This window comes from Trifolium pratense, linkage group LG6 (genome assembly GCF_020283565.1).
Source record: "Trifolium pratense cultivar HEN17-A07 linkage group LG6, ARS_RC_1.1, whole genome shotgun sequence".
NCBI lineage: Eukaryota > Viridiplantae > Streptophyta > Magnoliopsida > Fabales > Fabaceae > Trifolium > Trifolium pratense.
The window spans coordinates 8655454-8671037 of record NC_060064.1 but is presented as its reverse complement, the minus strand read 5'-3'; the positions used below and the strand labels follow the sequence as shown (position 1 = coordinate 8671037).

The window sequence follows — 15584 nt, the reverse complement described above, 5'->3', positions numbered from 1 at the left end:
TTTGCAAGCTATGAATGAAGCTAAGAGTAGAGGTTTTGAAAGCGTCCAGTTTGAAAGTGACTCTCAAGTGTTGGTTGATGCTATTCGTACCAAACGGCGAGGCAATTCAGAGTTTCTCTCAATCGTTAATGAAATTATTCTTGTTATGTTATCATGTGTAAACTTTGAAGTTAAGTTTATTAGGAGACAAGTGAATTCGGTTGCTCACAATTTAGCTAGGGCGGCCAATTCCTGGACTAGTTTCCATAGATTTGAGATTATTCCTTCATGTATTGAACTTTTGATAATTAATGAAATGCAGTAAGTTTGTTTGGCTCAAAAAAAAAAACACAATTTTTTACTATACAAAAAAAAAACACAATTTTTTATTAATAAAACATTAACAATTTCTATTTTTTCCAGAAAAATCACAATTGTTTTCGATTAAGAAAAATCACTATCCTTTTAGTATACATATAATATAATATAATAAAACATATTCATCGTCAATTTTGTACAATTATTATAACTTAAATTCTTATATGCAATATAACTTTTGTGTTTAATTTATATATTATAATTTTTTGTTGGCCCATCCGAATATTTTTTCCTGGCTCCGCCACTGCGGGTACCTTAGTACACACCCCGCCCCATACCCACATAATATATATTTATTTTATTTATATTATCATATAATAATATATGTAAATCAATTTAAAATAATACAACACTATTAAACTATTACATATATTTAATAAAAACATTTATTTATAACATAATTATACAAAAATAATGTGAATACGTTAACATAAGGTTAGTAATAATTTTGTTTATAATTTTCATTAGTCAATATTAAAATCTTTGAATTTTTTTTTAATTTTGTTAAAATCATATGATATTTTATAATTGATCAATTTATTTTTAGTAAAAATGCGGGTAACGGGTACGGGTATGGGTACTTAGGTACCCATAGGGTATGGGGACGGAGGCAAAAGTTGTAACCCACGTGGGTATGGGGATGGGTATTTTTTTCTATCCGCGGATATGGGGATGGGTACTATAGTACCTTACCCATAAGCCATACCCTATTGTCATCCGAACAAATAACTGCTGTTCTTAATAGGATTAGCACCAATTACATGTACAAAAGCGCAAGCCTCTCTCTGTTTTGCCTCTGCGCGTAGTCCCTGGGAAGTACTAGTATAATAATCAACATGGAAAGGCACACTTTAAACTGAAGTGCTCACCATAGTCAAAAGATCCTTTGGAAGATCTAAGAAGGTTTCTTTAAACTTTCCAAGCACTGGAATAGGTGCCTCACAAGATTTACAACCTAAAATCAAATGCAAATGAAAATTGTAAGAAGAGCAAATATGCAATAATATTGAGCAAAGGTAACATCCAAAACTCACCTCGTCAAGCAAACCTTTCGGAATCAGAATTTGGCCATTTACACTTTCGGCTAATGTATTACATTGCTCTACAATTTTTTCTTATGGTCCTGCCAATAGTACCAATCTAGTCATATTTTAAAAATCTATGAATTGTAAACTGTTATATTGACAAACTTATCTACACATACCTCAACAACATTGACTCCAGCCTTTCTCATTGCAGCTGGATAAGATTCTGCGTTTTCTATCTGCAGATGAAGTATGCAGTTTTTTATATTCAAGAAAAAACTCAATAAGGAAAACCAAAGATGATAACAAAGAGTTAGGAGAGGAAGAGATGCATTCCTTAAGAAAGAAAAAAGAAAGAACACAGTCGAGAATAAAACAAAGAATATGGCAGCTATTACACATGCACACGAATACGAGATTGGACTCGTTGATACCGGATGTAATGTAAGAATTGCTAATGCTTACACAATTACACCCATTAGTGTTATGGAGTAATTTTTAATAGTGAATTTCATCAATTAATCCATGTAGCCAAGTAGCCAACTAAAATTAAATTAAAAGCATACAATCAATTGATTAAAATCATTTAGGCATGCACCTGGACAACAGCTGAAGTAGTATTACGAAGGCCGCAAGACGAATTTTCACTGCATAATATAAAATCAAATGTTATTTAATTTGGTTTAATATGGACAATCCAGGTATTACCACAACATCTCCATGCAAGGCCAAAATCCAACGGATAGGCCTGCTAAACATCACCTATATATATTAAAGTATGAAAACATGTTAAAATCGTTGTTGCTCTCATTCTTGTAAATTAAAAAAATAAAGTAAATTTCAAAACTATGTCTAGTATCCATGTGTTTTGTTACTTAAGGGAGCACGTTATAAAAACCATTCATGAGTTTTCACCAAAACTTTTGAGAGAGTTGGTTCATAACATGCTATCTGTCTTTTGTTGTTTTGTGACATCTCTGAAGATAGAGCCAAGTTGCGTGCAGAACCACAGTACACACCTAAAAAGCTAACATACCTGTGAATTCCAACGCATTGTCTTTGGAAATGAAATTTTAGCAATAGTAGCAGGCAAATCTTAAGATCAAACCTGACAAGAGTAGAAAAAATTACCTTTAAGAAATAAATACCACACCAGAATATGGTGCTTATTTTTTTCCAAATAACACTACCAAGAACATAAAAACAAGCTTAAAATGGCTAGATTTCAAAAATAAAGAATAGAAACCTCCAAAGCATGTCTTGAAGACTCTTTTATACAAGCGTATACATATTCTGTTTTCCCTGCAAATCAAGAAATCACATTAAAGTACCTATTATATTGAGTTGGCTTGTGGTATAGCAGCATATTCACGTGAAAATTGACGAGTTACACAAATTGAATTACAGTTTTAAAGCTCAAGTTAAAAGCTGAACAATTTCTAAAAGCAATGAGTTCACATTTTACAAATCAGCAACTCGTAAGGTAAAAAAAATTCTGCAGGATCAACTAGTGGTTGGTAATACAACTCATCCATGTTTTCTTCAATAAAGAATTCTGAATTAGGTAGAAAAAGTATAAAACAGGAAGACAAAAAAATCTTATATAAGATGAAATATGGTCTGATGAGTATTTTCCTTGTAACCAGTTGCATTGGAAGTGACATTTCAGGATTTTACCTTAGTTATTTACTCAACTCTTCTTGTGTTGTTAGTGTACAATGAAAACCAACAATAAAAAAATAATTGTTTGATTTGATGAGTAGGGTAAAAAATAAACACATCCAAACCCATGAAACAATTTGGTTTTGGATACTAACCATCAACCTTTCTGTATACTAAGTCCAGTGGAACATAATATATTTACGAGAAAAACCCACAGCAGCCTGACATAAGAAAGCTAAATTAAGGCAGCATTCTTGAATCACAATTCAGGATATAATAAGAAAATTCTAAACCACAATGAAACCTTTGTTTGATTTCCTTCCTGATCAAATGCTTTTGAAACAGGAGGACCTCGAACCTCAACCTCTTGTTCTGTTTGTTTCGTGATAAGATTTTCAACAGAAACCTGTGGATTTCATAGCAGGGAACAGATACAAATATACAATTACTATCATTTCTTGTGCGAGTGTTTCTAAAACTTGAAACTTTTACAGTATATGAATTGCAATGTGTATTTTTTTCAATTATAGAACTTATGATTCTATCTACTAATCCTAAGTAGGAACTTAAAGAGAGTTGGTACAAATAGGGTGAGAATCAAGGATATTGAAGTATGTGTTTCTTTAACTAGTTATTTGTGACAATAGAAGGAACATTGGTGTTCCAAATGAATTTGTGGAAGTGGAGCCTTCATCAAATGGGCGATGAGTTAGCACTTGGAAGTTGGAATAGGGATTTGCAAGAAAAACTAAACACTAATCTAATTCTAAATTTATCATATCAGAGTATATAACTATATACTAGTATACTATAGCGTTTACTATAAAAAGCAAGGTTGTTAGAACCGGCCGGTCATCAAACCGGCGAGCTTACCGGTTCAAGGTTCAATTGGTCGGACCGGGTTCAATTGGGGTCGAACCATTTTTAATTAAATATATATTTTAATTAATATATAAATAAAAAATATATGAATAATTGCTCAATATTTCATAATTTCACACATTAAAAAGATAAAATATCACAAGTCAAAATAAAATAAAATTTATAATTCAAACCAAATAAAAATCAGATGGAAAACAAAAACTTTTCCTATTCCTACGACGTCGTTGTTTTATTTCAGATTTTTTTAAAAAAAAAAAAAAGTTAAAATGATGTCGTCTTGTGAAAAGCATCTATAAATAAGAATTGTGCTCAAAAAGTGAATTCCCGCACCACTAGTCTCCCTGCGGTGCCCAAAATCCGCACTTCACCATGCTTTTAAGTTTTAACCAATGTCGTTCCAGTAATTGCAATATTAAATCTTTCAGCTATAATAACCAACAGAGTATCATCAATATTGAACAATGATAGAGGATAATAATATTTTAATAAAAAAACATAATGAGGGCTGATAGTGAATGTATAATGAATGTGATGACAACAGTTTCAAAAAGAAAATGAAATGAAAATGCTTGAAATTCAAAACAGAAATACGAAAAAGGTAAAAGTTTATTTGCAAATGGAAGAGATGAAGCTCCAATATTGATATATTGTAGGTAAAAATATCAAGATTTTAATCAGATGAAAATGAGTTATACTTGTTTGCTTGCATCAACAACATCTTGAGGTGGCAACTCTTCAGTTCCAATTGCAAGAACAATGATCATGAACCTGAAACCAAAACAAAGCAAAGCTAGAATTTTACTTTATAGATAAAGTCAAACAATAATCAATAATAAAATGTGTACTCAAGCTAAAAATTAATATGATTTAACCCCTACCATATCTGTAAGTTTGTTTTGAATTAATAAGCAAATCCAGTAATTGTAACATGAAATACAGGATAACAGTGTTTCTTTAAAGCGCGGATACCTAGAAATACTTACAATATTGCTATTGTAAATGTGAATGAATTCATTATTTTAACTTTATGATTCCCGACATATATTTCAGAGTTATATTTAAGATAGCTTTATAATTTATATTGCTTGATTACTCCAACTGAAGACACTCAAAGTAAAATCATGTTTCATATATTGATAATGTGCTGCTTTTGATATCCAATAAGTCCAATGCCTACTCAATATTCTAAGCAAATCTCCATTGATATCACACCAATAGTTTCCAATCAGGCAGCCATGACTTGGACATCGCCAGAAACAAGCCACAAAAAACTGCATTTTTTATTGAAGCGGAATTTTGTAATAAATATGTTTTTATTCACAGTATTGATTCAAATCTTAAGTTATTAGGTGAAATCCCAAAGATTTTTTCAATATCTGATGGAAATAAACCTCACTAATTTTGTGCGTAAGTTTGATTAGAAAGAGTGCATGCAAGGAGTGAACTCCAAACCATATCATCATAAAGGCTCTAATAGCATGCCAAGGACCAGTATCAACTTCCCTATAAACTTAAACTAAAGATAAAGGGCCAAACATTTATATCTATATCGCTGACATGTAACCCAAAAATGAAAGATCAATGAATGAATCAAGATAAAATTGAGATAAAATTGTTTATCTGATCAGCATTAGTGTTTCCAAAATATTAGCAGAACCAAAGATTTACGCAAGATAAGGTGATTGCGTGACCGGTGGTGACCTATTTATGCAAACTAACCTTCTCACATGCAGCCTTCAAAACATCCTTTGGCACTACAGACTGATCAGGTTCTGAGATGAAACCAAGGAGGAAGCCAAGCATTTCCCTAGTCTTCAACCAAAGTTGGGCACACTGGCGAGCTAAACTGAGGAAAACCAAGATGAAGAAAAGCATCATGAAATGTAGAAAAATCGCGACAACTCGTAATGAAGGTAATGATTACAGGATCACAATTGCAACTTTGGGGTGGACAGCTGCCTTCATTGCAAATTCCCTGTGCATCTGCCCATCATCTCATGCCTTATTGAATTGCAAAACATATAAAATTTGCAGATGCCCATTGAGCTTATATATAACTTATAGCACAAACGCCAATCATAATAAGAGCTTATATATAAGCTTACATAAGCTATTTTTATAGCAAAAGATAAAACAAAGATAAATTATTTTCATATATGCTACAGACTATTTTTATAAGCTATATTGGAGAGCTTGTGAAAAAAACTTATACAAATTGTCCTAAGTTGCTTTCGTAAGTTCTCCCAAATTAACAGCTGCACAAAACTTATGTTAGTAGATAAGCTCAAATAAGTCAATCCAAACAAGTCCATGTTTATGAAACTAATCTAATCCATCAATGAGAAATTTGGCAGTAAAGATTATGTAGTAGGATATTAGGATTTAGGCTAAAGAAAACAGCTTATGCAAACTTGTGATGTAGAATTTATGCACCCCATCAGCCATTCTGGCATAATGTGATATGTATCATGAATTTTAGAATAAAGTACAGGCAAGCTGTGGGGATGAGGTAAAGTAGCCAGCTGATAATTTTCTTACTTCATCTTTGGGTTGAAGTGCTGACCGGTAAATTCAGAATGTCCTCCAACAGAATTCTGAATGCACACATCAAATAGTTTGCACTCAATTCCTCAACAAAAAACAAGTATTTAAAACTAACACACTTTAACTGTAACACTATAACAGCCACTAAAAAAACATAGCACTTACAGCTCATGTGAAAACTTTATATATAAAACCGTAACTTAAATTTATATTTAAGTGAGCTTTTCCTACCGTAAAAGTAAAATCTGATACAAGATAGCTACTCTCCTTGTAATTATGGGGTATAACAGGTGAAACCTGGCGACGAACTATTTTCAATGCTGTATCAGGTTCTGCATTTTAATAATACAGATGATCAGTGTAAGAGATGCAATACAGTATAAGTATCATAGAGGACTCCAAAGAGTTGGTTTCTTTGTACTTTGCTTCAGTTGATTCGTTTCTTCCTTAGAGAATTCCTTTGAAACCTTTATCAGTGGGCCAATCAAATACAAGGAAACACTTTCTTTTGCTTTGAAAAATCACTTCATATTGTAGTTGCAAAATTGCATTTAGGGACTAAGGGTCCATCAAAGCACAATAGATAATAGCATTTAAGGACTAGGGTCAACAACCAGCTTTCAAATTAAGGCATCATCCAGCATTTTTGGGCCACCCTTACAAAAATCATGGAACAAAGTCTATCCATCCACATTTTGAATAAAGAATTCACATTAAAATTGCTTTGCTTTGAAAGCCACCATCCAACGTTTCCATTATGAATAAAGAATTCATAGTGCATTTTCCTCAAAGGTCATTGAAGCATTCATCCCTTACAAAACTTATGAAACATTAGGGACAAGGGTCATTAAGCTCATAATGCAAAATCACTTTTAATTGTGCAGTTGGAGAATTGAACTTAGGGACTAAGGGTCATCAAAGCAGAATACATATCCCTTCATGCATTATTATGAATAAAAATTCATATTTTTTTAATAGAAAAGAGGACACCAATAGAGACAATTGTTTGAGTAGCAATTATAAGGCAACAACTAGCTTTTTCACATTCAGGGACTAGAGTCATTAAGTAATTTATCCAGCATTTTCCGGGCATCAAGTAAGCATTCATAATGCATTTTCCTCAAAGGTCATTGAAGCATTCATCCCTTACAAAACTTATGAAACATTAGGGTCAAGGGTCAATGAGCTCATAATGCAAAACCACTTTTAATTGCAGTTGCAGAATTGAACTTAGGGACTAAGGGTCATCCAAGCAGAATATATATATCCATTCATCCATTATTATGAATAAAAATTCATATTTTTTTAGTAGAAAAGAGGACACCGATAGAGATAATTGCTCGAGTGGTAATTATAAGGCAACAACTAGCTTTTTCACATTCAGAGACTAGAGTCATTAAGTAATTTATCCAGCAGAAAAAACTGAGACATGAATCATATACCTCTTGATCTGACTTTTCATTTTCAAATTTGGGATAGAAAGTTGCTCTAATTTGACTTTTAATCTTAAAATATAATGAAAGAGTGATGTTCAAGGAGACTCAAGTACTGATAATGTTCATGATAAGAAGAGTGTCAGACACACAAAACAAAAGGAAAATGACAGAGACAAAATTCTAAGTACTTGTGTTATAGAATGCTTATTTATTAGAACACAATAAAAGCTTATCTGGGAGAGGAAGGAAGGAAGAATGAATAACTCAACATATATATTTCATAAAAGTAAGATCTTAAAGGTCCATAACCTGTATAATTTCATGCCACATGTCCTTCGCTGAGATACCCTCGTAAGAACCAGATATAACAAAGACAGGGCATTCTGAGACATGAGCATATTCGGTCTCTTCTGTGGCAATCGCAAATGTGACGAGAGATTGCTCTTTTGCAGTCCTGTAATTGCATATATCAGTTAATTTACAAATATAAATTTTGTTTATTTTTTCTATAGACTAGTAGTTAGATTCACGCACTATATATGTTGAGAAGTAAGGATCCAGCATTAAAGCTAATAATGCTTTCACATTGGCATCATCCAGCATTTTTGGGCCATCCTAACAAAGTCTATCCATCCACATTTTGAATAAATTTCATATTAAAATTACTTTGCTTTGAAAGCCACCATCCAACTTTTCCATTATGAATAGAGAATTCATAATGCATTTTCCTCAAAGGTCATTGAGGGATCCATCCCTTACAAAACTTATGAAACATTAGGGACAAGGGTCATTGAGTTCATAATGCAAAATAACTTTTAATTGCAATTGCAGAATTGAATTCAGGGACAAGGGTCATTGAGTTCATAATGCAAAATAACTTTTAATTGCAATTGCAGAATTGAATTCAGGGACTAAGGGTCATAAAAGCAGAATATATATCCATTCATGCATTATTATGAATACAAATTCATAATTTTTTTTAATAGAAAAGAGGACACCGATAGGGACAATTCCTTGAGTACCAATTAAGGCAATAACTAGCCTTTTCTCATTCAGGGACCAGAGTCATTAAGTAATTTATCCAGCATTTTTGGGCATCAAGAAAGCATTCGTAATGCATTTTCCTCAAAGGTCATTAAGTTCATAATGCAAAATCACTTTTAATTGCAGTTGCAGAATTGAATTTAGGGACTAAGGGTAATCAAAGCAGATTATATATCCATTCATGCATTATTATGAATAAAAATTCATAATATCTTTTAATAGAAAAGCGGACACCGATAGAGACAATTGCTTGAGTAGCAATTACAGCAACAACTAGCTTTCACATTCAGTGACATTTAATCTCTTACAAAAATTGTTTTTCGAAGCAGACGATTGAAAGTTCTTGAATACTCACGAATGAAAAAATTGGCAACCCATCATCATTACCAATAGGTATTGATTATAAACCAAACGGGTCAAATATATTGGAAACAAGTTTCCAATAAGCAGAAGATTGAAAGTTATTGGGACATAATACGTTTTCTCAATTAAAATTTCGTGTTTTCAAGCAGAAGATTGAATGTTCTTGAAATATCATATCGGTATCATCAATCCTAAACATGACCATGTCATAGAACCCATTTTTGCACGATTAAGGTTTTTTTTTGTTTTGTTTTTGTTTTTCTCAAGCAGAAGATTGAATGTTCTTGAATGATCAAGAATGAGAAAAATGGGTAAAGTTATACCTTTTATCAAGCAGAAGATTGAATGTTCAAAAATGGGTTTTGATTTAGGGTTTATACCCTCATTTTCATAAAAAAAAAAAAAAAAAAAAAAGATAGAGAAAAGGGTTTTGATTTTATGAAGCAGAAGATTGAATATTACCGTAGCAAACAGAAGAGATTAACGGCATAGATCGAGCATACCAGTTTCTTGATCTTTCAACAACCCACCGAACACCACAGCGTTTGCGTGTTTCGTTATTTTCTTGTTTCTTGAAGAAGAAAGAATGAGTTTTTCTGTTCTTTTCACAAATTAGCGTGTGCGTGTTTTGAATTTTGTTGAATGAAACGAAACGACGGCTTTAATGTGCTGTTTGTTTTAGTTTTTTATTTTCTTTTAATAATTTAAAATAATTTAAAACTTCAACTATAATAAAACAATTTTTAAAAATTTTAAAAATAATATGACCAAAATGCCACTTTATTTTAGGACCAAAATTAAAATTTGATAATTTTTTATAGGGAACAAAACACACTTAATCCAAATTTTTATTACTAATTCTTATATTTTCATTTTTTTTATAATAAAAAATTTAAAAATTTACTATAATAAAAAAATAATAATAATAAGAAATACATATTTTCTCTCGACCAATTAATATGTCAATGGTAATGGATGTCATGAGGTGCAATTCTATCTTTGATTTGATCCAACACAAGACTTTAACACTTACTCTATTGATTAAAATCTTCGGCGGATAATGTAAGATTTTCATTTTATAAGTACATTTTCTTTAAACTTATAAGGATTTTTTATTTTATCTTTATTTTCTTTAAACTCTTCGTTCTAAATTCTAATATATAAGATCTCTTTCACAAAGAGTTAAGAAAATTAATGTTTGCATTAAAGTTTTCAATAAGATATATTCTCTTTCCAAAATCACCCTTCATTTATTGAAAGAAAAATAGTAGTACTAATATTATTTTTTAGAATGGAAAAGATGAATATATATATATGAGTCAGGATCCGTTGACACCAACTAGTTTGACACCAAATGTTACACCTCTCAATAACGTTTTAACCGATATAAATTTTATAAAATCCACCGTTGGATTGAAAGTTTACATCATATAGATCATTTGTGTAAAATTTCAAATAAATCCAAAATCATTTGATATGTTATTGAGATACATCAAAATTAACGGTTTTTGTATTTTTTTAAATGCCGTTAATCTTTATGTGTCTCAATAGCATATCAAATGATTTTGGATTTGTCTGAAATTTTACACAAATGATCTATATGATGTAAACTTTCAATCCAACGGTGGATTTTATAAAATTTATATCGGTTAAAACGTTATTGAGAGGTGTAACATTTGGTGTCAAACTAGTTGGTGTCAACGGATCCTGACTATATATATATATATATATATATGAGGAGTGCTAGGGTCACACCCTTTAACACACTCTAATCACTAAATGCCACATCATTTATTTTTCTAATTTTTACCTTTCAACCGGTAGAGGTGGGAACAGGCCAGGCCGGCCTACATGGCCTTAAGGCCTAGCCTACATAGGCTCAGGCCAGGCCAGCCTATTTCTTTAAATAGAGCAGGCCAATGCTTTTTTATAAGCCTATTTAGCTAAAAAGGCCAGGCCGCAGGCCATTAAAAAAGCCTTTGAGGCCTACTAGGCCGGCCTATTTAAGTTAACATGAATAATATTTTTATTACGATTATTATTTATATATTAAAATTTATACTTTGATTAAATTATAAATCTATTAACTTTTTAAGTAATTTAAGTTTATTAATCTACATTAGTTTTTAACATATATAAATGTATTATTATAAACTAGAATTGAAATATGATGACATATATAGTCAAATTCTCTAAAATATCAAATGGAACATTATTTTATTAGTTCATAAGTATATTTCAAAATAAATATAATTATTTATTTAAATATGTTCATATGAAATAGGCTTTTAAACAGGCTAACAGGCCACATCAGACTTTCAAAAGGCCAGGCTCAGGCCTAGAATTTAAGCCTATGATAGGCCACAGGCCAGGCTCAGACCTTCGATTTTTTGACAGACCAGGCTCAGGCTTGGCAAAGCCTAGCTCGGCCTAGCCTATTCCCACCTCTATCAACCGGTACAACAAGTTTCAGATGTAATTTTTCTTTCTTTTTTATTTTTTTTAAATAAACGTTACATATGTTTCTCTTATCCATCTCCATAACCAGAAGCTTCAATCATATCTGGCTACAAATCGTTTTTGCCACGAGCTCCGTCGGCCGCTACTTTCTCCGGCGAGAGTGAACTGATACGATTTCGAGGCTTTTTCTTATAAATATTTTTTTGTCGTGAGATCTGGTTGTTGTTATTTTTCTTGTAAATACTTTTTTATCTGAGATCTGGTTGTTATCGTGCATGCTAACAGAATCGATTTTGTGTGAATTTGCTGGGTATTATATGAATTGATTGTAGAATCAAATATGGGTTTGTTACTTTGTTGGGTTTGATCCAAAAGATGGAGAATGTTCTCACTTCTTCTAAGTATCCATCTTTTTTAGATTTAGGGATGTGATTGAATCAAAATCTCAGTATCCATCTTTTGTCGGAAGATAAACAATTAATGTGGCAATGATCAGGGACGGATTCAAGGGGTGGCAAGGGTGGGCTTTGGCCCCTCCCTCCCACCCCTAATGTTGTATATACTATATATTTAAAGTTGTTATTTTATAAATAATTATTAATAATAGATTATAATTTATATGTATAATCATAGTGTAAATTAATTCTGATAAATAAATCAATGTAAAATAATTTTATATCGGTATAATTTGATCTATATTTATATAAATTACAACTAAATTTTATGTAATATTTATTAAAAAAAATGATCAGCCCCCCGTTTGGTTAGTTTCTGGATCCGTCCCTGGCAATGATATTTTAGTTGATTAAACGATGAACTTACGGATCCCAGATGAGATTGAAGATAAGAGAATCGGAGAAGACATGTTAATTTTTATTTTATTTTTTAATTAAAAAAAGAAAAGAAAAAGTTACTTCTCACTTGCTTAACAGGTTAATAGGTAATAATTAAAAAAGATGATCATGTGGCGATAAGTGATTGGAGTGTGTTTAAAGGAGTGTGTTAAAGGGTGTGACCCTAGCACTCCTCATATATATATGTGTGCAGGGACGGACTGAAGGGGGGGCAAGCAGGGGCTTCAACCCCCCCTCCCACATGCATATAGTTGTTAATGACACCTCTTAAATAAATTATTGTGATTTTATTTAATAATTTTGAGTTAAATATATTTTTAGTCTTTATAAAATTATGAGTTTTAAAGTTTTGTCCTTCAAAAAATTTACTTTTAGTCCATATTTGTATTTTATAGGAACTATTTTGAGGACTAAAAGTATCAATTTTTTGTAAGAATATTTCAAAATGGAGACTATTCTTACCAAACTGCAATATTTTAAAGGATATTTTAAGTTAAAATTTAATATGACTAAACATAAAAACTCGTTATTTTATAAGGATAAAAAATATATTTAACTCTATTATTTATTGTTAAAAAAAAATTCGGCCTCCCGTATGATTGATTTCTAGATCCGTCCCTATATGTGTGTACCATTTGGCCCAGCTTTTTTCCATCATGATTCGTCATATCTGAACCCTCATCACCACTGTAACTACCTCAAACTTCACTAACAAAATCATTTAGTTTTGTCTGCTGCTGAACGATACCAGCGAAGCATTATGAAGAAACTATAAATTACAAGTAGAGCAAAACTTTACCAATGAAATTGACTTACAAAATTACTTAAACGTTGCTCAATCTTAACGACATGGAGAGATGAAGAGTTTGTGAATTTCCAGTTTGCCTTCAACTTTGATTTGGAGAAAAGGAGTGGAAAGTTTTTCTTTTTTGAGAAAAAGGATTGCATAGAATTAGGATAATGGTAATCTAGCTAGTAGATAAAAGGCAAAATTACGGGTCCTTTATCTTATTTTTTTTGTAACACTTTGGTCCTTTATCTTTTTTTTGTAACACTTTGGTCCTTGATCTTTTATTTGTAACACTTTAGTCCTTTATTTTTTTATTTGTAACACTTTAGTCCCTTTTTTTGTAACAGTTTGGTCCTTTATTTTTTTTATTTGTAACACTTTGGTCAAAATAAATAAGATAAGGACCAAAGTGTTACAAAAAATAAAAGATAAATGATCAAATTGTTACAAAAAAAAGATAAAGATCAAATTGTTACAAAAAAATAAGATAAAGGACCTGTAGTGTAATTTTGCCTAGATAAAATTTAACTTTTAAGATAAATGAATAGAGTGTTTGAAGTTCGAATTTTAATCCCTACATATATAATGTGACGTCCTTACTAATTGAGTTTAAAATTCATGGAGACATGGTAGTATATAATTAAATGTTTTTTTATATAATTTCCGAACAAAAATTCAAGAAAGTTGGAAAAAGTTTAAGGTATAATTTTTTAAAAAGTTGGAAAAATTTATTCAAACGAAAAGTAAGGATTTAAAAAAAAGTTGGATAAGGACTAGTTGGATTATATTACTAAGAATTATACTTGGAATGCATGCGACCATCCACTTTTGCTCGATTCTTTGCTTAACCTGCTACCTGAAACTGATTAGAGTTCATGTGAATATTGATATTGCTTACCATATCAATGATATTTATCGCATAAACCGTTGAAAATCTGAGATCAACTTGCAATAAATGTTGGAAGGGACATAACGGGACACAGAAAAATGAAGTCTAATGATTCGCATAAATCGTTGAAAATTTGAGATCAACTTCACGGAAACTTCATTTTTTTAGTCATTAGACTACTCGACAAAAAAATTTAGCTAATGAACATTTCATTATAAGAATTATGGAATATTTTTTTTTCTACCCCTACATTTATCCCTCCACCCCTACAAATAATCTGATATTCCAATTTTACCCTTTATTTAATTTTTCCGGAAACCCTATTCACCCCCTCCACTCTACCAATGTGTTCTGGTACTAATTTTGTTTTTCTCATTTGATAATTTGAAAGAACAACTTTTAACAAAAAACAAGAACACTGAAAAACTATTCTGGTATATTAAATTTTCCCAAAATTCAACTCGGAACAATTGATAATTTCTTCAATCTTCACCGAGCAGAACATTAAGAATTGAACGAAGAACTTCTTAGCTTTTTCAGGAACAGCATATAGACAATTAGCAGTTCCACACCAGAGAAAACGCGATGCTTTGATGTCGTTCTCAAAAAATCAGATTCAACATCAATTTTCATTTGCTCCTATAATGATTAGTTTATCGGTTTCTAAATTTTTTTGGAAGACAAAGCTATCATCAAAATCAATTTGACCAATTCACTTCAAGTGCCTACCATGGAGCTCGACCTTCGCTCATTCCTTCCCGACGACACCGAAGCCGCCGATCTCCACACCACTCATCACTGAACCGGCAACGAAATTCTCAACGACTGCGATACTTTCTCATCTTCATCATCACCTTCTCCTCCTTTTTCTCTGCATCACAACAATAAACCCATTCAGTTTCCCTCAACCTGTACCTGTTTCAATTTCTCGGCTAAAACCCAATAAACCTCCACGCCCATTCTCATCTTTATTCGGTCGTGTTACACCAAATGCTAAACACGTGTTGCTCTTGTTGATGCCGCTGCTTCTAGACCTGTTCCTACTCCACATGCGGCGGTGATAATTTCCAAGGAGGAGAAGTTATAATTTGGCCAGATTTGAATCGGATTGTTCTGATGTGGATTCTAATTTCTAAAGGTAGTGAATTGGGTGACAAAATTGATGATTATGTTGAAAGGAAAATTGATAGGTAGTGAATTGGTGTGAAATTGAAGTGAATAGTGATGATGTTCTTATTAGTATACCGGAAAACTTTTTAAAACTTATATAAAGAAAAT

General features: G+C 31.7%; 1 long non-coding RNA gene across 3 annotated transcripts; it reads right to left on the bottom strand.

Annotated features, from left to right (window-relative positions):
- Nucleotides 1-845: 845 nt before the first annotated feature.
- On the bottom strand, nt 846-9967 carry LOC123892516. Of its 3 annotated transcripts, XR_006803205.1 has the most exons (13): nt 9776-9961; nt 5646-8360; nt 4622-4694; nt 4257-4351; nt 3349-3450; nt 3200-3265; nt 2629-2684; nt 2419-2490; nt 2091-2144; nt 1981-2029; nt 1562-1621; nt 1392-1480; nt 932-1312 (listed from the first exon to the last, which is right to left on the bottom strand). It is a non-coding gene; the product is annotated as an uncharacterized LOC123892516 (long non-coding RNA). The 3 variants fall into 3 exon arrangements; XR_006803204.1 differs by lacking the exon at nt 2091-2144; XR_006803206.1 differs by lacking the exons at nt 2091-2144; nt 4257-4351 and having other exon boundaries at nt 846-1312; nt 9776-9967.
- Between the last annotated feature and the right edge of the window lie 5617 nt (nt 9968-15584).